We start from the raw sequence: 26,804 nt of genomic DNA on the forward strand, positions 1-26,804 counted from the left end.
GAACTAGGAGCAGGAGTAGGGCATATGGCCCCTCGAGCCTGCTCCGCCATTCAATGAGATCATGGCTGATCTTTTGTGGACAGCTCCACACAGGACTTTTGCGATGGCTGTTTGTGAGAGAGAATGTGAATGCGTGTGTGTGTGTTTGTGAGGCGGTGTTCTCGTGGCTTTGCAGCTGTATTTCTTTGACAGTGAGTGCCGATAGCTTTGTGTGCGAGTCTGTGTGTGGTTGCGTCTGCCTCAGTGTTTGTGAGAGAGGAAGTAGAAAAGGTATTGTGGATGTCATGGGAAAGAGTATATGACTGTGTGTGAATATGCATGTATTTTGTGCGTGTGTTAGTACATATGCGTATCTCTGTCCATCTGTGTGTGGGGGCTGATAGAGAGACAGCGGAATAGTGTGTTCCTGTGGTTAAAAAAGAATACTCGTCTGTGTGCGAAATTTTGTGTATGTATGTGTGTGCGTTTCTGTGTGCATTTTTGTGCCTGTATGTGTGTCCCTGTGTGTGTGACTGTGAGCGTGTGTGAGAGAGGGAGGAAGATAGATCGAGCGTCTGGACGAGAGAGATAGTAAATATATATGTGTTAACGCGTTTATGTGTGCGTGTGTCTGTGTACATATGTGTGTCTCTGTATGTGACTGTGTCTGTATCTGTGTGTGTGTGTCTGTGAGTGTGTGTTTGTTTCTGTGTGTGTGTTTTTGTGTGTCCGTGTGTCTATGTATGGATATGTATACATGTATGTGTGTGTGTGCGTGGGTGTATAAGTATATCTTCACAGGGCCGGCTTAAGGTACCGGCAACTCGGGCAGTCGCCCGGGGCGCCATGTGCTCGGGGGCGCCAATCCCATCACGAGACAAAATCCCATCACGAGACAAAAAAAAAAATAACTTGTTTGAAGGAGAGAAAAGGAACCAGACGAAGGAATGAGAGAGAGAGAGAGTCAGAGAGAGAGAGACTAAACAAACTGTGAGTTAAACCCTCACAATCTTAGTCTGGGCTACAATAAGCTGAACAGCCACAAGTGGGCTGAAAGCAAACTTTAGGAGAATAATGCCTCAGACTCTGAGATTGGCTCGGAATTTTTCCTCCTCGGAGCGCTGCAGTTTCTGAGCTGCTATGCCTATTTAGCCCTCTTGGTGGAAATTGGAATGCGCACCTTAGGTCAGCGAGAGTCAGGTATTGTAGATTAACTGGGTCTAATTAGCTGCCCGAAATTTCATTATACTTCTGGTGCTCTCTCGAAGTGTTGTTTAAAAAAACACACACACGAGGCAGACTTTGCCGCCGTAAATAGCATTTGGAGGGAGTTTCTGGGTACTCCTTGCCGAGTTAACCTTATCTGTTAAGTTTATTTGCAAGGCTGAATTTTGAAACCTAAGCGTCGATGCTTATTGCGTGATTCAGAGTTCGCCCAGACACACTCGGTTTTCAAAATTCATCAGTTACAATACATTTAAGCAACTGACTGACCCTGACTATATTTTATATTATCTGAATCTGATTTACATAGACTTACATCGAATTTACAGTGCAGAAGGAGGCCATTCGGCCCATCAAGTCTGCACCGGCTCTTGGAAAGAGCACCCTACCCCATATCCAACGTCAACACCTCCACCCTATCCCCATTACCCAGTAACCCCACCCAACACTAAGGGCAATTTTGGATACTAAGGGCAATTTATCATGGCCAATCCACCTAACCCGCACATCTTTGGACTGTGGGAGGAAACCGGAGCACCCGGAGGAAACCCACGCACACACGGGGAGGATGTGCAGACTCCGCACAGACAGTGACCCAAGCCGGAATCGAACCTGGGACCCTGGAGCTATGAAGCGATTGTGCTATCCACAAGGCTACCGTGCTGCCCCTGATGTTGACGCAATGACATTGACACACGGACAAATCACAATAACGTGAAGAGCATTATATGAAGAAAACCCACACTGGTGGTAAACAGATTTATTCTGAACAGTTCCTCATCAGACTGGAACAAAAAGACCAGTATCTTACACTCACCAACAATATATATATATATATATATATATATGTATATACTATACATATATATTATATTCCATTTTAGATTTGTTTTATTATTTTCCTAGATAGCAAATGCCTCCAAAAAAGTTATCCGGCTATGAAAACAGAAAAAGACGTCTTCAACAAGAAGAAGCAGCCAGGAAACACCCAAAGCTATCAAGTTTTTTCAGTCCTAAGTCTAACAGTGGGGACAATGCAGGCTCAACTTCTTCAGCTACATCTATCTCTCCAGATTTGTCATCTAATGATTGTGAAGTCAAACCAACTGAAGATACTGTACTTTCTGAAGGAAAGAACAATTGCATGCATGAATTAAAACATCAAGATCACAATTAGAACATAGAACAGTACAGCACAGAACAGGCCCTTCGGCCCTCAATGTTGTGCCGAGCCATGATCACCCTACTCAAACCCACGTATCCACCTTATACCCGTAACCCAACAACCTCCCCCTTAATCCTACTTTTATTAGGACACTACGGGCAATTTAGTATGGCCAATTCACCTAACCTGCACATCTTTGGACTGTGGGAGGAAACCGGAGCACCCGGAGGAAACCCACGCACACAGGGGGAGGACGTGCAGACTCCACACAGACAATGACCCAGCCGGGAATCGAACCTGGGACCCTGGAGCTGTGAAGCATTTATGCTAACCACCATGCTACCCTGTAATGCTGTTGACGACTTAGGCAATAATGTCACAGCAGGTAATACTGAGAATGTTGAAAGTAAATTTGAAAACTCCCCCAAAAGAAATATCAACTACAATGATCCAGCACACTGGCCAGATGAATTATCAATGGCTGAAAGTGATCACATCATTATGAATGGGCCGCATCCTATTAATAAACAGTACAATTTTCCAAAAGATGCAAATAAACGTAGTTTCTCTGTGACAATGATGTATAGGAAAATAAACAACGGTGAGAATTTTCTTAGAAGGTGGCTTATTTATTCAGAGAGCACCAATAAAATTTATTGCTTTTGTTGCAAAATTTTTGGCTTCTCAAATAAGTCATTGTTAGGAAAATCTGGAATTGATGACTGGAAGCATGCTCATGAATATTTACAGTCACATGAAAATGCAGTACATCATCTGGAATGTCTTAAGAAGTGGTTTGAAACATCACTGCGATTGCAGACTAATAAATCTATTGATAAGGGGATGCAGTCACGAGTGGGAAAAGAACGAGAGCATTGGTGTAAAGTTTTGGAACGTTTAATGAGCATCACTCTGTATTTAGCTGAACATAATTTGGCTTTCAGAGGAACTTCAGACACATTATTTACACCGCACAATGGGAATTTTTTAGGTCTTGTCGAGCTACATGGAAAATATGATCTGACAATGAGTGAACATTTACGTCGGGTTGTGTCTAAAGAAACTCACATTCACTATTGCGGAAAAAATGTTCAGAATGAAATAATCAATTTGTTGAGAAATGCTGTTCAGGAAAATATATTAAACTGAGCTAAAGAAGCCAAATATTGTAGTCTTAACTTAGACTGTACGCCAGATATAAGTCATGTGGAGCAGCTTTCATTTACAATACGATTTTTAGATGTAGAAGACATTTCAATAAAGGAACATTTTGTTAACTATAAACCAGTTATAGATACTACAGGCAAAGGATTATATGAAAGTATACTTGATTTTCTGAGAGCGAGCGAGCTGTACTTACATAACTGCAGAGGTCAGGGCTATGATAATGGTTCAAATATGAAAGGAAAGAATAAAGGGGTTCAGGCACGGATCATGAAAGAAAATCCACAGGCGTTTTATATGCCATGTGGATGTCATAGCCTAAACTTAGTGGTTGGTGACAGGGCAACAAGTTGCCGGGAATCCACTTCATTTTTTGGTACTGTCCAGCGCATATATATTTTGTTTTCTGCCTCTCCTTGCCGATGGCATGCACTGAAAAAACATGTTAAATGCCTCACTGCAAAACGTTGATGCGAGACTAGATGGGAGTGCAGATTAGAACGTGTCAAAGCCATTACATATGAAATTATAGGAATCCGAGAAGCTCTTTATGAACTTTCAGAAATGCCTGCTTCTGATCCTGCAATGCGACATGAAGCAGAGACTCTTGGAACACAAATAGAAGATTACAGTTTTCTAGTGATGCTGAATGTCTGGTATGATGTCTTAGGCAGAGTAAATGTTGTCAGTAAAACTATGCAGAACACCTCTGTGGAAATGTCTACCGCAGTTTCATTAATGAATAATGTCACTGATTACTTAATTGATTATCGTGCAAATGGATATGAAAAAGCACTAGAGTCAGCAAAAGAATTAGCTACAGAATTAGATGTAGAGCCCATTTTCAGAAGTAAAAGAATAAGCAGAAAAAGGAAGCTGTTTGAATATGAGTGCATTGACGAGGTTCCAAATGCAGATGACCCAGAAAAAAGATTTCATAATCATGTGTTCAATGTAATACTCGACAGAGCTATTAATTCTTTATCAGAGAGATTTGAACAGTTACAAAGTTTCAATAACACATGGGGATTTTTAAATAACCTAAAAGATTTGCCAGATAAAAGTAAACTCAAAGTAGCATGTCAAGGTTTGGAGGATAAGTTAAAGTACCAAGAAAATAGTGATATTAATGGATGTGATCTCTTGACTGAACTGGATATTGCAAAAGAATTATTTCCTGAAGATGTAAAGCTTCCAATAGAAGCCGTTAGGTTCATAAACATTAATAAGTTACAGGCTGTCATGCCAAATCTGTGGGTTGCATTAAGAATAATGCTTATAATACCTATTACTGTGGCCACCGGAGAGAGAAGCTTTAGTAAACTGAAGCTTACAAAGACATACTTACGGTCGTCCATGACTCAAGACAGATTAAATTCTTTGGCAATTTTGTCAATAGAAAATGATCTTGTAAAGAAGATAGATATAGAAAGTGCCATGAAAAGATTTGCAGATCTAAAGGCTAGAAAAAAAATGTTTTAGGTAGGATAATAAATGTTTTCCAGCGTCACTGTCTGTGCGGAGTCTGCACGTCCTCCCCATGTGTGCGTGGGTTTCCTCCCGGTTCTCCGGTTTCCTCCCACAGTCCAAAGATGTGCGGGTTAGGTGGATTGGCCATGCTAAATTGCCCTTAGTGTTCTAAAAAGTAAGGTTGGGGGGGGGGTTGTTGGGTGACGGGTATGGGGTGGATGCGTGGGTTTGAGTGGGGTGATCATTGCTCGGCACAACATCGAGGGCCGAAGGGCCTGTTCTGTGCTGTACTGTTCTATGTTCTATGTTCTATCTGTTCATTTGTTCATACTTTTTATTAGGAGCAAATTCGTTACAGCTACAGTTTTTATCATCGTGAACTTACGGAATATAGTATGCTTCTCAGTTTGTTCAGATTCTGTGCAGATTTGAATGCCTCGATTTTGTAATATTGTAATAAACTCTTTATTCTACATTTTCAGTTTTTCTCCTTGTGAAAATTATAAAAAATTATACTTGTAAGGGCGCCGAAGTTCAGCTTGCCCAGGGCGCCAGCAACCCTAGGGCCGGCACTGTATCTTCATGTCTGTCTGCTTTGTGTGTATGTGCGCGTCCCAACCTCCTCACAGCCATATGCACGATCGCAGAGTAAGCAAAATAATAGGAACTGAAGGAAGTAGTTCGATATGCATCTTCGTTGTTGTGTTTTGGCGAATGTATTTATTGAAGCGATTCAAGTCGGTGCCGTTCTCACATTCCACGTTCAGGTGGAGATTGACACGTAGATTAATTTAGTAAAATCCAGCAGTAATTGGGTTTGGTGTCCTTGGAGCAGAGAAGATAAAGACCTTGTTGAGGTGCTCAACATTCTGGAAAGCTTTGACAGGATAAAGAAGGATCATATAGTTCATATATCAGTGAGTACGAGTCAAGATGGTCAGTAAGGGAGCTTGGAGTGACAGGAGAAGAGTTGCTGGTGTTTGGAGTGAACTGCCTGGGAAATTGGCGGAGGTGGATACATCGTAGAGCTAGATATAAATTTGAAAGTAATGACTTTTAGAAGGTACGGAGATTGGGCTGGGGATGGGACTTTCTAGGCTTCTCTTTTGGAAATCGGTGCAGACAGGAAGGGCCAAATGGCCTCCGGTTGTGCTGTTAATTATAAACAAATTAATCACAAAACTCCACAATCACTTCTTTAATAACGGATACTCAATTTTTACGAATGATCGCAGGTAGACTTACGGTTAGTAATGTTGTGTCTTCTGCTTTCCTCTGTTCATTAAAATGGCTGTTAAATGATAGAATTGACATGTACAACACTTCACATCCCGAGGAGAATGTTAACCAATCCCAGAGCCAGGTACACCGGAGAAGGAGGGGCCCATTCACTCTGTTGCACCTGCTTAACCGGAGGATGAGGAAGTGGCCATTCATCCCTCGTGTCTGATGCACCAGAACAACAGGAAGAGAACACAGTTGAAACCCTGGAGTCTATTACACGAGAATAGCAGCGGGAGAAGACAATTTAAACCATCGAGTCTGTTACACCAGAACAGCAACAGAAGGAGGAGTCCATTCTGTCTCTCAAGTCTGTTACACCAGAACAGGAAGAGGCCATTCAGTTCCTCAGGGCGTTCACAACATAAAGTGAGGGAAGTCCATTCAAACCTAAGCCTCTGTTACACCAGAAGATAAGTTGGAGGATGCCATTCAATAACGAGAATCTATTACAGCTAAATAGAAAGAGGAGGCAACTCCCCTTTGAATCTGTAACCCCAGAAGCGGAGGAGGTGAAATCCATCCAGCCACTCGAATCTGTTATTTCAGGACAGGAGGAGGAGGAGGAGGTGGTCATTCAGTCGCTCCAGTCTGATGCACCAGGAAAATAGGATTATGGAGCCATTCAACCCTGGAGCCAGTCACATCGGGAGAGGAGGAGGAGGATAACATTCAATCCGTGCCGCCTGTTTAACCAGAACAAGAGGAGGATGGGGCCATTTAATCCGTCGGATCGATCACACCAGACCAAGAGGAGGAATCCATTCAATCCATTAAGCCTGTTATTGAAAAACAGGAAGATAAATCTTAACAGTCCCTCCTGTCTGTTACACGGAATAGTTGTGTGAAGGCCTTTGTGTTCCATATGTCTGTTCTTCAGGATAAGAGGCCGTTCAGTCTCTCATATCTAGTACAGCTGGAACAGGACGAGGTGGAGGCGATTCAATCTCCCGACTGGGCTACAGCGGACCATCCCAGGGAGGAGACCAATCAGTCCCACATCTCTGTTATGCCAAAGTATGAGGAGGCCATTTAGCCTCTCGATTATGTTACACCGGAACAGGAGGAATGAGGAGGCCATTCAGTTCCTCAGGCCTATTCCACCGGAACAGGAGGAGGGGGAGGCCATTCAGTTCATCTGGTCTATTCCACCGGAACAGGAGGAGGAGTCCATTCGGGCACTCGAGTCTGTTACACCGGAACACTAGGAGAGTGAGGCTATTGAGTCAGTCGAGTCTGTTACACCGGAACAGGAGGAGAGGGAGTCCATTCAGTTCCTCGAGTCCGTACACCGAAACAGGACGAGGCGGAGGCCGTTCGGTCCCTCCAGTCTGTTATCAAAAAACAGGAGATGAGACAATTTAGTCGTTCACATCTGTCACAACAGAACAGCAGGATCAGGAGGTCATTCGGACCTTCAGTCTGTGAAACCAGAAAAGTACGGGAGGAGGCCATTGACTCCCTCGAGTGTATTACACCGGAATAGGAGCAGCTCTTTGAGGCCATCAAGGTCATTAAACTGTTAACATATTGAACAAGAAAAGTATGTGAGGAGGTGATTCAGTCCCTCGAGTCTGTTACACCGGAACAGGGACAGGCCATTTAGTCTCTCGCGTATTTTACATCGGGAAATGAGGTGGGGGGAGACCATTCTGTCACTTGAGACGGTTACACAAGAACGGCAGGAGGAGGGGACCATTCAGAAACTCAATCTGTTGATCCGTCTGTGTGAGAGGAGGCTATTCAGTCCCTTCAGTCTCTTACACAATTTCAGAGTGAGGAGGCCATTCAGTCCCTCAAGTATTTTTCATCAGACTATCAGGAGGAGGGACCCATTCAGAAAGCAGCAACTTTAGGGCAGATGTGTAGAACAATCAGTTCAGTCTAAATTGGACCTTTCAGGAGACTGGTAACTGCCGGAATGAAACGGGTTTTGAATCTGTTAGTGCGAGTTCTCAGACGGTTGTACCTTTTCGCAGATTGAAGAGATTGGAAGAGCGAATGACTCGTGTGGGATGGTTCTTTCAGTGTATTGCCCGCTTTCAATAGTCAGCGGGAGGAAGAGACAGTCAATGGATGGGAGGCGGCTTCGCGTGGTGGACTGGGCTGTGCTTTCGACCCTGAAGTTTCTTATGGTCTTGGGCCGAGCATCTGCCATACCAGGTTGTGATGCAGCCAGGTAGATTGTTTTCTATGTTGGTCTGTAAAAATTGGTAAGAGTCAAAATGGCCATTCCGAAATTCGCTAGTTTTCTGAGGAACTACAGGTGCTGTTGTGCCTTCTTCGTCGTAGCGTCAGCATGTGTGGTACAGGATACATTGCTGGTCATGTTCAAACTAATGAATTTTAAACTGACAACCATTAATGCTCGGGAGCACAGTGATTAGCCCTGCTGCCGCACAGCTCCAGTACCCCAAGTTCACTTCCGGCCTTGGTTAACTCTGTGCAATTTGAACTTTCTCCCCGTGTCTGCGTGGGGTTCCTTCGGATGCTCTGGTGTCCTCCCACAGTCGAATGATGGGAAGTTTAGGTGTACTGGCCATGCTGTACAGCCCCTTATTTTCCAAACGATAGAAGATAGGTTGGAGCTGTGGACTTTTCTTTCCATGAGTCGATGCAAATTTGGTGGGCCAAATGTCTTTTCTTTATGCACTTCAAATTATATTAACCTATGATCTACAGCACGGCACCACAATTCGGAAAGGGGCATGCAGGACACATCACTTCGTGAGATTACCATTCAGTCCCCATCGTCATTTTCATCAGAACTGGTGTCATTCAGTCCCTCGAGTCTGTTATAATTATAATCCTTATTAGTGTCCCAACTGCCTTCCGTTAACACTGTAATAAAGTCACTGTAGGGAGGAGGCCATTGAATCCCTCAAGTCCATAACAACAGAACGGAGGAGGAGGTTATTCAGTGCTCGATGTTGATACAGTAGAACAGGTGGAGAGTCGACCATTCAGTCCTTGGAGGCTGTTCGACTGGACCATGAGTAGGACGAGCGTATTCATCCCTTTAATCTGTTACTACATAGCAGTAGGACGAGGCGGCCATTCAGTCACTCGCGACAGTGATATTCGATGTTGAGAGGCGGCCATTCAATCCCTCCCATTTGCTATACCAGAGAAGGAGTAGAGGAGTCCATTCTCTCACTAGCTATATATATATATATATATATATATATATATATATAATTTTTAGACTACCCAATTGATTTTTATTCCAATTAAGGGGAAATTTAGCGTGGCCACTCCAACAAGCCGGCACAACTTTGGGTTGTGGGGGAGAAACCCACGTAAATACTGGGAGCATGTGCAAACTCCACACGACAGTGACCCAGAGCCGGGGACGAACGTGGGACCTCGGCGCCGTGAGGCCGCAGTGCTATTCACTGCGCCACCGTGCTGCCCCAGTCCTTAACTATATTAAAACAGTCAGTAGGAGGAGGCTATTCAATACCTCGAGTCTGTTACACAGGAACAGAGGGATGCGGGGGGCAGTGGGTCTGGATGAGGGAAGGTCATTTAGCATATTGTGTCTGTCAACGCAGAGGAACAGGATGAGCCCATTCTCTCCATCGTCCGTTATGCCAGAAGAACATTGAAGACGGCATATCTTCCACATGAGCATATTGCATAAGAACAGGAGGAGGATGAGGCCATTTGATCCCTCGAGTCTCTTACATCGGGACAGGATGAGACCATTCTGTCTATCATCTCTTTTACACCGGAACAGGAGGAGGCCATTTTATCTACTGTGCTATTAACGCGGGAACAGGAGGAGGAGCTAATTTAGTCCCTCAACTCCGCTGCACCTGAACAGGAGGAGGGGGCAATTTAGTCATTCAAGTCTGCTACACCGGAACAGGGGGAGGAAGCCATTTAGTCCCACGAGTCTTTACACCTGAAAAGATGGAGAAGGAGACCATGTGGACACTTGAGTCTGTGACACAGGAGCAGGGGGTGGAGGTGGCCATTTAGTTCGGCATTTAAGCTGTACAGGATCAGTATTGGAGGAGGACCTTCTCTTTCTCGAGCCTGTTGTACCAGAACAAGAGTACAGGTACATTGAGACACTCGAGGAGTTAACATCGGGGCAGAAGTAGGACATTCAGCCCATCGAGTCTCAGATAGAAGAACATTATTAGAGGAGGTCATTTTGGCATCCATTCTGTTGCACCAGAGCAGATGGAGGAGGAGGTCATTCAGTTCCTTAATACTGTTACACGGGAACATGAGGAGGAGAACGCTAATCAACCTGACGAGCCTGTAACTTGAACAGGAGGAGGATGTGGCGCTTCAGAAATTGGTATCTGCTGCACGAGTATAAGAGCTGGATACCATTCTACACCTCGTGTATGCTACACCAGAAAAATAGAAGACCATTCTGTACCTCGTGTATGCTACACCAGACCAAGGGAAGGAGACCATCCTGTACCTCCTCTATGGGACAGCAGAACAAGATAAGAAGACCATTCCCTGCCTCGTATATGCTACACCAGAACAAGTGAAGGAGAGCATTCTGTACCTCGTGTATGTTAAACCAGAACAGGGGGAGAAAGCAGTCAATCAGGCCTACGAGCTTGTTGCACCAGAGCAAACGGATGACCCATCAGGATTTCAAGTCTTTTACACCGGAACAGGAGAATGAGGAGGCCATTCAGCAATTCAAATCTGTTAGACGAAGGGCAGCACGGTGGCGCAGTGGTTACTACAGCTACCTCAAGGCGCAGAGGTCCCATGTTCCATCCCGGCTCTGGCTCACTGCCTGTGTGGAGTTTGCAAATTTTCACCATTTGCGTGGGTTTCGCCCACTCAACCCAAAGTACGTGCAGGCTAGTTGGATTGACCATACTGAATTGCCCCTTAATTGGAAAACAGGAAGTGGTAAGAAAAATGGGCAAAGAACAAAGAAATGTACAGCACAGGAATAGGCCCTTCGGCCCTCCAAGCCTGTGCCGACCATATTTCCCGACTAAACTACAATCTTCTGAACTTCCTTGGTCCGGATTCCTCTATTCCCATCCTATTCATGTATTTGTCAAGATGTGCCTTAAATGTCACTATCGTCCCTGCTTCCATCACCTCCTCCGGCAGCGAGTTCCAGGCACCCACTACACTCTGTATAAGAAAACGTGCCTCGTACAACTACTCTATACCTTGCTTCTCGCACGTTAAACCTCTGCCTCCTAGTAATTGACCCCGCTACCCTGGGGAAAATCCGCTGACTATCCATTCTGTCTATGCCCCTCATTGTTTTGTAGACCTCTATCAGGTCGCCCCTGAACCTCAGTCGTTCCGGTGAGAACGAATTCATTCAAACGTTCCTCATAGCTAATGCCCTCCTACCAGGCAATATCCTGGTAACTTTCTTCTGCACCCTCGCGGAAGCCTCCGCATCCTTCTGGTAATGTGGTGACAAGAATTAAACACGATACTCCAAGTGTGGCCTAATTAAGGTTCCATACAGCTGGAGCCTGACTTGCCAATTTTTATACTCAATGCCCCTGCCAATGATAGCGAGCATGCCGTATGCCTTCTTGACTACCTTCTCCATCTGTGTTGCCCCTTTCGGTGACCTGTGGACCTGTACACCTAGGTTTCTCTGACTTTCAATACTCTTCAGAGTTCTGCCATTCTCGGTATATTCCCTATCTGCATTAGACCTTCCAAAATGCATTACCTCACATTCGTCCGGATTAAACTCCATCTGCCATCTCTCCGTTCAAGTCTCCAAACGATGTAAATTCTGCTGGAGGCTCTGACAGTCCTCATCGCTATCCGCAATTCCACCAAACTTTGCATCTTCTGAAAACTTACTACTCAGACCAGTTACATTTTCCTCCAAATCATTTATATACCCGATGAACAGCAATGGTCCCAGCACCGATCGCTGCGGAACACCACTAGTCGCAGCCCTCCAATTAGAACAGCACCCTTCCATTGCTACTCTCTGCCTTCTATGACCTAGCCAGTTCTGTATCCACATTCCCAGCTCACCCCTGATCCCGTGTGACTTCACCTTTGTACCAGTCTACCATGGGGGACCTTGTCAAACGCCTTACTGCAGTCCATATAGACAACATCCACTGCCGTATCTGCATCAATCAACTTTCTGACCTCTTCAAAAAACTTTAGATTTATTTGAAAAACAGAAAATAAAAGACTGTTACTGCGCGATAGGAGTATGAGGAGACATTCTAGACCCTACGGAGGAGCAATATGACAATGAGGTAGTTCAGACCTTAATCTTACCCAAACTGGAACAGAAGGAGGAAGCGCTTGTGTTTCTCCAGTCTGCAACAGAGGAGCAGGAGTACGAAGAGTCCATAAATTCCATCGAGTCTGTTACACCAGAACATGTGAAGGAGGCTATTCAGTTTACCGATTCCATTGCACCTGAACAAGAGGAGGCAGCCTTTGCCTCTCCCGCGCCTGGTACACAAGAAGTGAAGGAGGGCATTCAGTTTTACCAGCTGTTACACCAAAGTAGGAGAAGGAGGCTGTTCAGACCCAATAGTCTTTTACACCTGCACAGAAGGAAAACGTGGATCTCATTCAATCCTTCGATTCTGTTACACCAGAAGAGGAGGAGGAGAACAACTTAAATTCCCCGTGTCTGTGAAACAGGAACAGGAGAGGCAGTCGGCCATTCGGCCCATCTTGTCTCTTACGCATAAACAGGAAGAGGAGGATGAAGCCATTCCGCCTCTATAGCCAGCTACACCACAACTGCAGCAGGAGGACGCCACATGTATCTTTGTTGGGGCCTCAGTTGTTTGTCGTATACATAACCGATTTGGAGAAAAGTGTAGCTGGTCAAATTAGTAAATTCGCAGATGACACCAAGGTTAGCGGAGTGACATAGAGGGTCGAAGATTGTCGAAGGACATACACATACACATACAGGACATACACAGGTTGTAGACTTTTGCACATAAATGGTAAGATGATTTTAATCCTGAAAAATGTGAGGTAATGCAGTTTCATATTTCGAGGTGAAATAGTGAGTAAATGGAAACTATTAGTGATATAGGAAATCAGAGCGATCTAGGCGTACAGGTCCACAGACCTTTGAAAGTGGCAAAACAAGGGGCAATGTATTAAAGAAAGCATATGCAATGCTTGGCTTGATTGGATGCCGCATCGAATATAAAAACTGGCAAGTCATGTTACAGTTGTCTCATGGAAAGTACTCATTTACTATCGCAGCCATTTCCTCTGGCTCAACAAAGAGATCCCCCCACTCTCCTCAATTGATCCAATCGTTTCCCTGGCCATCCACTTTCTATTTACATAGGAATTCAAAGTTTTGGTATTCGCCATAGTCCTATTTGCGAAGGACTTTTCATTACTCCACCTAGCCCTCCTAATTTCTCGCCTATGTACCTTCCTGCTTTTGTTGTACTCCTCAATGGTTTCGTCAGTCATGACCCTTCTGGATCGCACAATAATCTATTTTTCCTCAATGATGTTAATCACAATACCACTCGTTACCCAAGGCACCCTAAAATTCCAATACTTATCCCTAGTTCTCTTAGGTAAGTGACTTTCCTGAATTCTAATCAACTGGCCCTTGAAAGACTACATGCCTTATGCAGAATTGCCCTCCAACAGCCGCACCCAATCCAAATTTTTCAATTGCGGTCTAATGATATCGCAATTTCCCTTTCGCCAGTTTAGCACCTTAATCCGATGGGTACCCTCATCCCAGTGCAAAAGTACCCTTTAACGTACGGAATTGTGGTCAATACTCCTAAAATGTTCCCCTACTGAAAGCTCAACCGCCTGTCCAGGCTCATTCCTCATACCAGATCCAGTATTGTCTCTTTCCTAGTTGGGCTACCGACAGCCTGCATCAAGACGCTTTCGTGGGCTGACATTACAAACTCTGCCCCATCCAAAACTCCAGCATTAAATGAGTCCCAGTCAATATGGGGGAAGTTGAATCCCACCACGACAGCAACCCTGTTATTTTAGCATCTATGCAAAATCTCTCGACCTATATAGATCGCTACCTATCGCTGGCAGTTTGCGGGCCCATCGGGCCTGTAATGAACTGCCAACATTCTGATTACCCCCTTCCTCTTCCTGAATTCCACACAGATTCCCTCATTGTGTACACCCTATAAGGTGTCTTCCCGCTGTACGGCTGTATTGTTCTCCAGAACAAGTAATGTTCTTTTCCCGCCCCTTTTAAATCCCCTTCTATATGTCCTGAAGTTTATATCCACCAACGTTCAGCTACTAATCTTGCCTTTCCTTCAACGACCTGGTTCTGTATACTGGTAATAAGAGAATGAAAGTATTTGGTTGCTGGTTTTTAATTACAGAATGTTGGGAAGTGAAAGCTGTGATGGGGTTGTCTTATCTGCGAGACGCAATCCCAATTTCCACACAAGCCCCAGATTTGAATAGAACATAGAACAGTACAGGCCCTTGATGTTGTGCCGAGCCATGATCACCCCACTCAAACCCACGTATCCACCCTATACCCGTAACCCAACAACTCCCCTCCCCTCCCCTCCACCTTATTATTAGGACACTACGGGCAATTTAGCATGGCCAATCCGCCTAACCTGCACATCTTTGGACTGTGGGAGGAAACCGGAGCACTCGGAGGAAACTCACGCACACACGGGGAGGACGTGCAGACTCCACACAGACAGTGACCCAGCCGGGAATCGAACCTGGGACCCTGGAGCTGTGAAGCATTGATGCTAACCACCATGCTACGATGCTGCCCAAATAATTAGGACTTAGCAGGACCGACACTGCTGCATTTGCCGTTTTTATCTGTACTTCCAATATCAAAGTCGGGAGGTCCATCCAGTGCTGTTGATGTATATACTTAGAACACTTTGATACAACTCAGTAACTGTCTCGGCCACTTCAGAGGAAAGGCAAGCTTCAACCACATTGCAGTGATTCTGGAGTTTCACATAGGCCAGTCCAGGTAAGGACTGCAGCTTTCCTTCCCTAAAGGAGATTAGTGAACCTGATCTGTTTTCTCAACAGTCGACAATGGGTACACAGTTATCATTTAACTTTGAATTCCGAATTTGTTTCATAATTAATTTAAATTCCAACAATTTCCGTGGTCGAATTGGAACCTGTGTCCATCCGAATATTGTCCATTTATCGCTGAATTACCAGTTCAGAGACAATACCACTGAGTTCTTGCAGAATTGGGATCGATGGGGAAGAGCCGTCTCCATCTCTCTCTTTACAGAACTCCCCCTGCTTGCAGCCTCTGCTCCATTTATTGCGCCTGTTACAGATCCAGATACACAGTAACTACAGTCCCCATTCCTTGTCCAAGAGTTGGGTCACCAACTCGTGTTGCTGAACGCATGTTCAGCTGAGAGTGTCTAACACAACGTTCAGTGAACAGGCACAACCTAAGTTTCAAAAACATGTGTCAGAGCTTCTGCAATCCTCGGTTCAACACGGAGCCCGACACGGGAGACGCCAGGAACTGAACCCAAAGGATTTCATGTTTTATGAACCCTGTCACACCAGCACCAGTGTCTCTATGGAGACAAAAATTAAAACCAGGGAGAGATACTGAGGGACATGAATTCACTTTTAACTGGAACTTGTACACATATTTCGCGGGAATACTTTGTGGAGGTCTGGGTAAATGGAGTGTAAAGAATTGGGGGGGGGGCGGTGATTTGAAGACAAGAAAGCGAAAACTAAAATTCTGAAACTACTGGGTTAACGAATGTTACATTCAGAATCTGCCTCAGATTACCTGCCCAATATGGATACACCTCGACACGTTTTCCATCTAGCGTTGGGCGATGGACAGGCCACTCTGGAAGTGACCAGCCGTGTGTCTGCACCATTTATGAATCGATATTTCACAGCACAGGGACAAGTATCTTTGAAAACTGCGGTCAGGGTGAGATATGGCATGATGCTGGGAACGGGAAGATTGGAGTGTCGATTTCGGGTAGGGTGCGGTGGGTGGGTCCCAGAATGTTTTCGGGGTGGGTGGGTCCCAGAATGTTTTCGGGGTTGGTGGGTCCCAGAATGTTTTCGGGCTTTGTTTATACATGAAAAGGCAGAACCATTTTGGTAAATGGACAGAGAATGGGAGAATAAGACGGACAAATCCATGGAGGGATTAAATCAGATTAGTGAGCAAATTATCGCTTTGCCAGAGCAGCAGGTGATAGAGTCCAGTGAGCATAAGGAAGATGGATCAAGTCAATTTTGCTGAAATGGTTGCATACGGAGAGCAGATTTTGCGATACGATTTGATACTGCAGCTCTGTAACTGGGAGACTATTCAGCAGCCAATTGGAATAGTCGAGTCTGGAAAACACATTGACAACTGGGTGAGCCAGAGGACGATATTATGAAGGTGACAATATGCACGATTAATGATGGAGTGCTTACGGGTTCAGAAATATGCTCCTTGTTAAAGGGTGCAAGAGGGGATAATGAGCCTGGACCAAACTTAGGTACAGGAAGGCAGTCAGTGGATACGGAACAAAGTTTGTGAGAGAAACTCAAGTCATTGTCCATGTTCCATTACTTATATTCAAATGGACAGTAAATCACTGAAAAGTGGATTTTGAACATAAATGCTGTTTTTTCTACTTAGCAGCAATTCCACTATGAGCCAGACTAAAAACATACTCAAAAAGGTTTAGCATATTTCCTAGATTTAATTAAGTGATTCAGAGATTCAAGTCAAACAATAAAAAATCAGGGCAGAGTAAATAAGAAGAACAGTAATGCAGTTTCACAAAATCTGTAGAATTATAGTCTGGATGGAGAGACTTACCAGGGACTCCAATAATAGCCAGGATCGGATAATATCCCTTTTGAATAATCAGAAGTACATCTCGAATCGTGAATGTGATTGGCAACAGTAGTTGGGAAATAGTCGACGTACTCCAGAATATATTCCTGTCCATTGTTGAAACGTTCCAATTGATTGTTCCCAGATTCTGATCCACTTCTGTAACGTCTTGAATGGTCGTTCTTAGATTCTGATACATTGCTGTAACATTCCCCTCGATTGCTTTCAGATTCTGACCGTCCCTCTCCGTCTCTCTGAAGCCGCTGATCTCTGTTCGCGTTGGAGTTCAGACGCACGGTGACAGTTTGGGATTAAGACATTTAAAATAATCTCTTATTAATAGAAGAGGGAAAACCTCTTGTGATGCGATTGGGATCCATGGAGACTGACATTAATGACCGTCACTGAACAAACATGTTATGTTAACGCCTTTTAATTCAACTTGTTTTATCTCATAATAGAGGATAATATGTAACCATATAGATTGGAGTCATGAGTCAGTGAGGGATGGAGAAGTGATAATGGTTGAGGAACGGAATAATCTTTCAATTTTCCTTGGAAATCTGAGTGCTCCTTTTTGTTAACATAGAGTTAGAGCAGATTATATTGATTTCAGAACGATAGATCCTGCTTAAATGCTGGATTTTGTGAAACTTTATATTTGTTGAACCATTGTTATGTGCAGCAAATACTTAGCAATAGGATTCACATTGGCCCACCTCTCAGTATGATGTACAGTACAGCGTTTATAGACGTTTCACATAGAATGGTCAGGTTGATGTTCATCACATCTTTGCAGGAAAATTCACATTGGACAATATAATCTGATCAGGATATATACAATACAATGTTAGCAAATGTCTTCCTTAACAATATAAGATACAGGAGCTAAATTAGGAAATTCGGCCCAAAACGTCTACTCCGCCAGTCTGTCGTGACTGATGTGTTCCTCACCACCATTTTCTTGCCTTTTCCCCCTAAACATTGATCCCGTAATTATTTAAGAAGTCCTCTTATTAACCAAGAAGACTAGGTTTGTTCTTGAGATGTAGTTACGTATAGAGCTGCAGACCAAGAGCCAGAAGGTGAAACAAGACGGTTTCACCGTTATAGCACATAGATAAGAAAATTACTTTCTAAGAACATTAGCACATTAGAACGAGGAGCAGGAGTGGAACTTTTAGCCTCTCGAACGTGCTTCGCCATTAAATCTGTCTAACTCCGACCTACATTTACCCCCGAGGATCTGATCCACCGAATTACGACTCATTGTGAGAAGGTGTTTTCCTCGTCTCTTTTTCTACCAATTTCCTACCACTTACACCGAGGCTATGACATCTCGCTTTAGAATGCACCACAAGAGGAAATATCCACCTCACGTCTACTTCAGTCGTATATTTTAACATCGTATATACCTCATTTTGAACTCTCATCATTCATCTAACTTCTGTAGAGAATTGCCCTAAACTGCTCAATCTCTTCGTATGACAAAGTCATCATCCCTGCCCTCGGTCTAGTGAACCTCCATCAATTTCCTCTAAGTCACTTCATCCTTCCTCAAATTTGGATACCGAAACTGTGCGTAATACTCCAGATACTGTTTCACCAATACCCTGTTCAGTTGCAACAACATTTACTAACCCTACTATTCTCGTCATTATCAATGAATGCCAACGTTCCCTTTCCTTTCTTTATTACCTGCTGGACATGCATGCTAGTTGTCTTCGAACCATGCATGAAGATAGTCACCTCTTCTGCACCAGAACACTCCGCACTCCCTCCTCATCTAGATAACAAGTTGTCCGACAATTTCTCCGACCAAATGTATACCCTCACAGTTTTCCACGTTTACATCGATCTGCCACATTCTGGCCCATTCACCTCACCGATCGATATCCACTTGTACGTTTTTTATTTCCTCATTTCAGCTTACTGCCCCACCTATTTTACTGTCATCTAACAATAGGAAGGGCCCTCACATAGAATGATCAGTGTTATGTTCTGTAGATCCTGAGCAAGTCGCTTCATATAGAATTATCGCTTCGTCTTATGTACAGCACAATAATATCAAGGCTGTTCACTTAAAACTATATCTCAGTGTTATGTACAGTACAACCCCAGCAAGAGTCTTCACATCAAACCAACTCTTAGCGTTGTGTACCAAACAAGATTCTTAAGTGTCTTCACATAGAACTATAGCTCAGTGTTATTTACAGCATCATTTTAGCAAGGGGTTTCACATACATTAGTTTTTCCCATCTCCTCTAACAAAAAGAAAAGCTTTGTGTGGAGGACAAGCAAGAGTAAAGAAAGCTATCACAGTCAGTAGATTGAATTTGGGAGAAGTCAACTCCGTCACCTCGACCAGCAGGTAGGTGATTGACTGGAGATTGGAAAGTAGATTTTCATTTCAAATCTCTATTTTTCTCTTGGCATTGTCGCTGTTGTTCGATGTTAACTTAAGGGCAAAGGCGAGGAAGGTAATCATATACCCGTGTCATGCTCCTCGTGCGATGTGGGAGTTCAGAGAAGTGGTCACGGTCCCTTGCTCCTTCACGTGCAACAGGTGTGTCCAGCTGATGCTCCTGTTCGACCACTTGACGGCTCTGGAGCTGCGGATCGACTCGGTTTGGAGCACCACGATGCTGAGCAATTCGTGGATTGCAAATTTAGCGGGCTGGTCACACCGATTATAAAGAGTACTGAGGGAGATAGGAAATGGATCAGCACCAGGGATAGGAAGAGCAGGAAGGCAGTACAGGTATCCCCTGCTGTCACCTCTCTAAAACAGGCTTACCGTCGTGTAAACTGTTAGGGAAATGGCTCACCAAGAGCAGGTAGCAGTAGCGAGGTTCATGGCATCGTGGCTGGCTCTGGTCCGCATGAGGGCAGGAATGCGAGTTGTAGAATTACAGTGATAGGGGATTCGGTTCTAATGGAAGAACATAGATGATAGTGCAGACGAGTCGCCAGGAAGGGTCTCAGAGTGGCTGCACGACATCCTATATGAGGTTGAACAGACAGCTGTGTTGATACATATAGGCAGCAACAATATAGGTAAAAAGCGGGATGAGGTTCTACATGCTGAATATAGGGAGTTAGAAGACAAACTAAAAAATAGTAATCAAAGGTAGTGATCTCGCGATTTGTACCAGAGTCATCTGACAGTCCGAGGAGGAATGACAGGATAGACAGGATGAATGCCTGGCTGGAGACGTGGTGCAAGAGGGGGGGTCAGGTTTTTGGTACATTGGAACCGGTTCTCGGAGCGGTGGGACCATTACACATCGGACGGTCTGCACCTGGGCAGGAATGGAACCAATGCCTGGAGAAGATGTGCGGGTGTGGTGGGGGGTGGGGGGTGGGGGGAGTGGGGGGGGGGGGGGGGGTTGGGGGGGGGGGGGTTGTTTCTTTGCGGTGTTGGGAAGGGTTTAGATAATGTGACGGGGGATGGGACACATCGAGGAGTCGGGGTAGTAAAGAGGGGAGAAAAACAAAATCTAATTAGGATAAAAGTGGAAGGCAGAGGAACAGATTAAACTGCTTAGTATGGCAGGTGTTAGGAACCAGTGCAGTAGGTCAACGAGAGAAACAACAAAGGGAGAGCTGCAGTCTAACGCAAGGAAGATTAAAAGAATGAGCCGTCAGGAAGCGGTTGGTCAACACAATGGGGTTGGTGGGCTGACGTGCATTCGAGTCAATGCGAGGAGTATTTCAGGTAAGACAGATGGACTTGGATTAGTACGTGGAATGACGATGTTGTTGCTGTAACAGAGACACGGAAGAAAGAGGGACTGGATTGGCAACTGAACATTCTAGGATTCCAGGTAGGATAGAGGGGGATCCAAAAAGGATTGTGGAGTTGCATTATTCGTTAAGGAAAATTCCACTGCTGTGCTGGAGATCACACTTTGGAGGGTTAAGGCAGTGAGGCAATCTGTGTAGAGCTCAGGAATAGGACGGGCGTTGTCACAATGTTTGTGGTTTGCTACGTGCATCCTAACAACCAGAGGGAGATAGAGGAGCAGATATGCACACGGGTCGCGGAAAGATGCAGAAACAATAGGACCGTTCTGGTGGGTGATTTTAACTTGCCCGATATTGACTAGGACACACTTGCTGCTAGAGGCATGGATGGAGCAGAATCTGAAAGGGGCGTCCGGAGGGTTTCTTGAAACAATTATTAAATAGTCCAATTCGGAAAGGGGCCGTATTAGCCCTGGTGTGGTGGAATAATCCCGGCCACGTGATCGATGTTTCAGTAGGAAATCATTTACGCAACAGGATCATAATTCTCTAGGCTTTCAGGTGCTTATGGAAAAGGACAAGAGTGGTCGCCGGATGAAGGTGTTAAACTGCGGAATTGGTAATTACAGCATCATTAAGAAGGATCTAGAGAGTGTTGACTGCGCAAGGCTTTTTGAGGGAAAATCAAAATCCGGCAGCTGGGAGGCTTTCAGATGTCAGGAGACTTTCAAATGAATATCGAGGGATGTTATGAACCGTATCAAAAAGAAAAATGAAGCATTCGTAAAGTCAAAAAGGTTGAGGACAGGTGAAGCCATCGAAGAATATAATACAAGTAGGAAGGAACTTCAGCTCGGAGTTAGGAAGGCTAAAATGGGACATGAAATGCCATTGGATAACAGGATTAAGGCAAATCCTAACGCCTTTTAGACAGACGTAATGAGCAGGGCGGTTTCCAGACAAAGGGTTGGTCCATTCAAGGACATTGGAGGGAATCTATGTGTGGAACCAGAGGAAATGATTTAGAAACTAAATGACTACTTTCCCTCAGAATTCACCAAAGAAGACGGTGTATGAGGAGTATAGGAAACTGTGTATAAATATTCTGTCCTGTTAATATTAATAAAGTGGAGTTGGGCATATTAAAACGCATTAATGTACTTAACTCCCCAATGCCAGATGGGATCCACCTCAGAATAATGAGGGAGGCAAGAGAGAGGATGACTGGCGACTTGACTGTAGTCTTTGTATCCTCATTGGATACAGGTGAAGTGGCAGAGGACTGGAAAGTATCCAATATTGTTCCATTATTTAGGAAGAGCAGCAGGGATAATTCAGGAAATTATAAACCGGTGAGGTTTACGTCAGTGGTAGGGAAATCATTGGAAAAGATTCTTCGAGACAGGATTAACTTATAGTTGGAAACAAATGGACGTTTTAGTGGTGAACAGCATCGTTTGGTGAATGGGAGGTCGCGCATCACTAATTTGTTCGAGTTTTTCGAGAAAGTGACAAAGATGGGAGATGACTGAAATGCAGTAGTTTTTGCAAATATTGCGTTCAGTAAAGCCTTTGACAATGTGCCTCGTGGTAGACTGGTACAAAAGGTGATGTGACATGGCATCAGAGGAGAGCTGTCAAGTTGGATACAGAGCTGGCTTTGGCATCGAATACAGAGAGTAGCAGGAGAAGGGTACTTTTCTGAATGGAAGGCTGTGACTAACGGCGTTCCACAGGGATCAGTTCTGGGGCTCTGTTTGTGGTGTATAGAACTGATTTATAAGAAAATGTAGCTGGTCTGATTGGTAAGTCGCAGACGTCACATGAATTGATGGAGTTGCGGGCAGTGAAGGGGATTGTCCGTGAATACGGCAAGATAGAAACTGGTTGGAGTCTTGGGCGGAAAAATGGCAGATCGAGTTCAATCTCGACAAGTGCGAGCTAATGCACGTCGGAAGATCCAATGCATGGAGGAATTACATTCCGCGTACCACCGACTACTAACTGGCAGAGAGGTCTGGTCGTGCATGTCCAACGATCACTGATAGTGGCAACGCATGTGGATAAGGTAGTAAAGAAACCTTTCGGCATGCTTGCCTCGATAGGTCGAGGGATTAAATATAAAAATAAACAGGTCATGTTACAGCTGTAAAGGAATTAGTTAGTCCTCCTTTGGAATGTTGTGTACAATTCTGGTCGCCGCACTACGAAAAGGAGGTGGAATCTTTGGAGGCGACGGACGTGGTTTACTCGGACGTTGCCTGGGAAAGAGGGCATTGGCTATAAGGAGAGAGTGGATAGACTATGTGTGTTCTCACTGGAATGACGGAGGTTCAAAGGCGACCTGATAGAGGTCTACGAGATTGAGTGGCATGGGCAGAGTGGGTAGAGTTGCTCATTCCTCGGGTACGAGAGTCACGTGCAAGGAACATAGTATTCAAGAGCGTGGGGAAAAGTTTAGAACAGATGTGAGAGGGAAGAGTTTTACACAATTGTGATAAATGTCTGGAATGCGCTGCCTGGGAATGTGGTGGGAGCACCTCCGATAACGGCAATTAAGTGGCATCGAGACAAATGTATGAACAGGATGGTAATGGGCGGATACGGACTCTGTAAGTCCATACGGCTTTAGCTTCGTCGGGTCTCATGTTCGACGCAGACTTGGGGGGCCGCAGGGCCTGTTACTGTGCTGTATTGTTCTTTGTTCTTTGGTACATTCCACCGTGAAGGGTAATGCAATGCACACTTTCAGTTCCTCTGTCTTTTCCATGTTCATCGCTACCTCTTCTCCGGCATCATTTTCGAATGGTCCAATGTCCATTATTGATTTTCACTTTTCATTTAATAAACTAAAACAACAGAAATCTCATTTTATATTACTAGCTGGCTGACATTTCTATGCCATCCTGGTTATGAGGGCTTATCGAGATTTTGTACTTGGGAGCGTCGATAAAGTCAGTTTTCCATGTTCAAGTTGGTGCTTCAACGTAATTCAGGTGGGAATTAAGGATACACAGAGTATCTCAGCCGAGGAGATGGTGCAGAACGTCAAAAAACACCATCGTTCACTCCACAAGCTGGACCATGAGCTTCCGATCTTTTCTCATTTTAATTCTCCACCTTGTTCCAACTCCGAACTTCCGTTTATTGGTCTACTTGACTGTTCCAGTCAAGCTCAAAGGAAGCTGGATAATCAGCGTCTTATTTTTTTGACTCGGCAATCTTCAGGCTTCAGGAAACAATATCGAGTTCAACAACTTTATTGCATAACCTTGGTCTCCATCTTCTTGCATATTTTTGATTTTTGTTTGACTTTGTTGGGGTTCTTGTCTTGTTTTGTTCATTTATCTCATCCTATAACATTCGAATCGGTTACATGTATCAATAAATTTTCGTTGAGACACAACTTGTTTCATTATTAGATCTATGGTCATTCCCTCTGTCTTTGTATCATGAATAACATAACTTTGTTCTCCAATGTTTGCTGGTCCCAACGTTTCATAGAGCTTCTCCTTTGTCAGCCCTGATCCTTCCTTAATTCCACTAGTTTTATAACTCTGACACTTATATCATTCTTGAGTTCTGATCGAAGGATATCTTAAACTGAAACGTTAACCTGGTGTATCTTCATCGATTCTGCCTGACCTACTCAACTTCTCAAGTATGTACCGTTCCTGTGTCAGATTTCCTGTCAACACAGTAAAAGGTTTTGAATTTAATCTTAATGATCAAACCTGACACGTGCAGTGGAACATGTCAGTTCACCCGTATCCATGTGGTCTCCATCTCTAACAACTGTCCAGATAGTTTGAGGTTTGATGTGGGATGGATGAGATTGGAATTGGAATATGATGATCTGTTTTTTTTCTGTTCATTCTGCCATGTGCCATCTCACACAAGGCCAGTACAATTATCCTTCCATAAATTTCCCATGATTCAGTATCTAATTCGGCTATTTCATAGATAAGGTAATATTCATCCAGAATTCTGTGGATCTTCAGTCACATGTTGACCAGAGCAGGAGCGAATCATCAAGCCAAGGAGTAAGGATAGGATCATTTCATCGGCACGGGGTTTGACTGCTGTTTGCGTTTCAATCTATAAATCATATCAGTCATGTTCCAGGACAGACCACATATGTCGACATATCTATCGCATAGTATCATTGCTTGTCTCTGAATGTTACAGAGTGAGCTGTACAGGAACTACTCAGGTCAGTCCTGTTTACTCGACAGTCAATGTGTAACTATCTATCCTATGATATAATTGTGTCTCTCTGTCTGTTTCAAATAGAGCAGTACTGGAACAGAACAGGTCAGGTAGAATTACAGGTCCGTCTCAGTGCAAACATATGTGCAGTGCATATTGCTTCTCTCTGTTTGAGAGGGAGCTGCACTGCAACACCGCAGTTTAGTCAGAATTACGGGACTGTCTCCGTGTAAACATATATCCCAATATAACATGCCTTCTTTCTGTCTGCTAACGAGGAGACGATATGGGTCAGCACAGGTCAGTGAGAATTACTGGACAGACTCTGTGATCATAACGATTGCTCGTATAATTGATTCTATCTGACTGTTTGAAAAGGAGATGTAATTGGCACAGCAGAGGTCAGTGAGAATTATTGGAACTTCCATAACTGTGCAAATATGTATCCCACTGAATCATTTCTTCACTCTGACTATTTCATGGGGACTGTACTCTGGTGGCACAAGTCAGTGAGTTACTGGTCAGTTCCTGTCGAAATATCTATCCCATGGTATTATTGTTTCCCTCTGACTGTTTCAGCGGAAGCTGTATTATGACACCACAGGTCAGTAAGAATTACTGGACAGTCTGCAACTGTACAAATATATATACCATGATATCATGGCTTCCGTCTGACTGTTTCAGAGGCAGCTGTGCTGACACAGGAAAGAACAGTGAGAATCACAGGGCAGTCTCTTTGTAAGTATTTATCCAATGGAACAATTTACTTTCTCTGGCTGTTCCAGCGGGAGCTGTTTTGGGACATCATCGGTCAGTGAGAATTACTTGACATCTGTAAGTGTGTAATTCTCTAACCCGTGATATTAAACCGATATGAACATAAGAAATGAGAGCAGTATTGCATTATTCGGCTGCTGGATTTCCTTATTAATCAAAAACCTATCCATGTCTGTCTTAAGGACACTCCGAGCTTGCCTACAAAGGCATCCCTCTAGGGCTCTAAAGGATACCCCTTTTAGAGGCAAAGATGCTCGCAATATTCCCTATGAAATTTGACAACAGTCTTATGCAGCCTCAACAATACATTCCTGCTCTTGTATTGTAGCCCTCTTGATATGAAATCGGACATTACTTTTGTTGTTTAACTGCCAACCGAACCTGCATGGGAACTGTGTCTTGAACAGAATCTTGAACTGAGACTTTGAATTCCCGTTTTGTGCTTCTGATTGCCAATGTCTTTTGTCATTCAGAAAGTAGAATCTGAAAGTCTTTTTGCCAGCACAGTGCATAGACGCACGATTTTCCACATCATATTCTATCTCTCATTTCTTTGCCACGCTCTCAGTTTTCAAAAGTCCTTCTGCGGCCTTCAAACTTACAAAGAGCTACTTTCCCCTATAAATATATTGGTATTATCAGCAAGCGTAGCAACAGTGACCAGAGTTCCTCCTTACAGATCGTTAAAATATATCGTGAATAGTTGTGTTCCCAAAACTGCCCCCCGCCGAACATGGTCACGAGCTGCCATCCTGAAAAAGAACACTTCATCCCAACGCTCTGCCTTCTGCCAATAACCCAAGCATATATCTGTGCCAGCAACGTGCCTTAAAGCAATATACGTCCCATTGCCAATTCACTTCTGGAAATCCTAATCAATCACGACCACAGGTTCTGATCTGTCTAACTTCCACGTTAACTCTTATGGAAATAAATAAATGTGTCAGTCATGACTTCCCATTCAAGAAA

At 44.2% G+C, this 26,804-nt stretch overlaps 1 long non-coding RNA gene across 1 annotated transcript; it reads left to right on the top strand.

The window, feature by feature from the left end:
- Positions 1–937: 937 nt before the first annotated feature.
- Positions 938–2,376, top strand: LOC119960711. Its single transcript, XR_005459495.1, has 2 exons — positions 938–969; positions 2,110–2,376. It is a non-coding gene; the product is annotated as an uncharacterized LOC119960711 (long non-coding RNA).
- Positions 2,377–26,804: the final 24,428 nt, after the last annotated feature.

This window comes from Scyliorhinus canicula, unplaced genomic scaffold, assembly GCF_902713615.1.
Source record: "Scyliorhinus canicula unplaced genomic scaffold, sScyCan1.1, whole genome shotgun sequence".
Taxonomy (NCBI): Eukaryota; Metazoa; Chordata; class Chondrichthyes; order Carcharhiniformes; family Scyliorhinidae; genus Scyliorhinus; species Scyliorhinus canicula.